Here is a 1,447-nt window from a genome sequence, read left to right on the forward strand (position 1 = left end):
AAGGTAAAAAAAATCAGCAACAGGATGAGAGTGAACGAACTCGAACAAATTTAGTCTAAAAATCTTCGAACGAACACGAACAACCATTTTGTTCTCCAAACGAACCAAACCGAACAATGTTATGTTCAAATTCGATCCGACCACGAATAAGTATTAATGTTTCTTTTTGCTTATGAGCTGTAAGAGCTATCTATGCTGGTGTACAATACTCCCATTAACCTTTAAAATTGTAGTTATTTATTAATCTGTCACTGCCCACTTAATTACACCCATATATAACGCGTATTTCTGAATCATACATCAATTCTGTTCGAGTACGAACTTCTGTTCGAGTTGTACTCGAACATTTCGAATCCGAAGACCTCATGTTCGTGTTCGAGTGATCACGAACAGCTCGATGTTCGTTCGAGTTCGATCGAATGCGAACACGTTAGCCCATCTTTATTTTGGAGTGGGTGACACGACCGCGTTTTACCACAGGTAAACCTTCGCGAGAAAACGTCATTCCTTATACTTGAGGCTGCCACGCTTAGGCGCTCTGGGCGGGCCGCTATTTTGCAGAAATTTGCTCAGCGGGTTGGCCTTCTCATAGCGTTGCAGGTGCCACCATTATATCGTTGCCGTTCGACGTTCAAAGTTTTCTGAGTTGACACTGAGAAGAACAAATTTGTAAAATGACATCGAAGTTGATACGAAGTGCTTGTAAATTCACAAGATCGTGGTAAATTTTCCCGTTAACCTATTCTTTACAGTGTAACTAACCAAATTTGCAACTGCCGGCACCTGCTCAACACTTGTAAGTAGTGTGCAACTGCAAGTTGTTTACTTGCAAGTGTACTACGATGGAGTTGCACGTCTCGCAGTTGCACACTTACAAGAGCTCTGCATGTGCTTTTGGTTTATCAGAGTAGGAGCGGAGTAAATATAACCTACAAGAGTACGTATCATCGATTGGACAATGATAAAATAATGTCGTAATTTCTACGAAACGAAGTAGAACCACTGACATGTCCTCTGAGAAAGTATGATTCTCTGCTCTCATGCGCTATCCCTCGCGCTGTCACTCCGCTCTCCTGCTCTCGCTAAACTGAATTGAATACAGATACACTGATAAACTACGTGTGCAACTGCTTAGAACTTGTAAGTGTGCAACCGCAAGTTGGATATATGCGAGGCAACGGTGTCGGAGTACACTTGTAAGTGCCTCACTCTGTAGTAGTATACTTGTAGATGTCCATATCGGAAGGTGTGAACTTGCAAGTATACAACTCCTATGTTAACCACTTCCTTAGATTGAATGCCTAGTGTATAGGAAGTGCTCAACAGAGGGGTTGCACACTTACAAGTACACATCTACCAAGCTAAACACTTGCTAGAGTACTTCTGCGGAGTTGCACACTTGCCAGGAAACAACTTGCAGTTGCACCCTTAGTTGACCTGTGTATGG

Source organism: Frankliniella occidentalis, unplaced genomic scaffold (genome assembly GCF_000697945.3).
Source record: "Frankliniella occidentalis isolate FOCC.00 unplaced genomic scaffold, Focc_3.1 Scaffold525, whole genome shotgun sequence".
NCBI classification, from domain to species: Eukaryota; Metazoa; Arthropoda; class Insecta; order Thysanoptera; family Thripidae; genus Frankliniella; species Frankliniella occidentalis.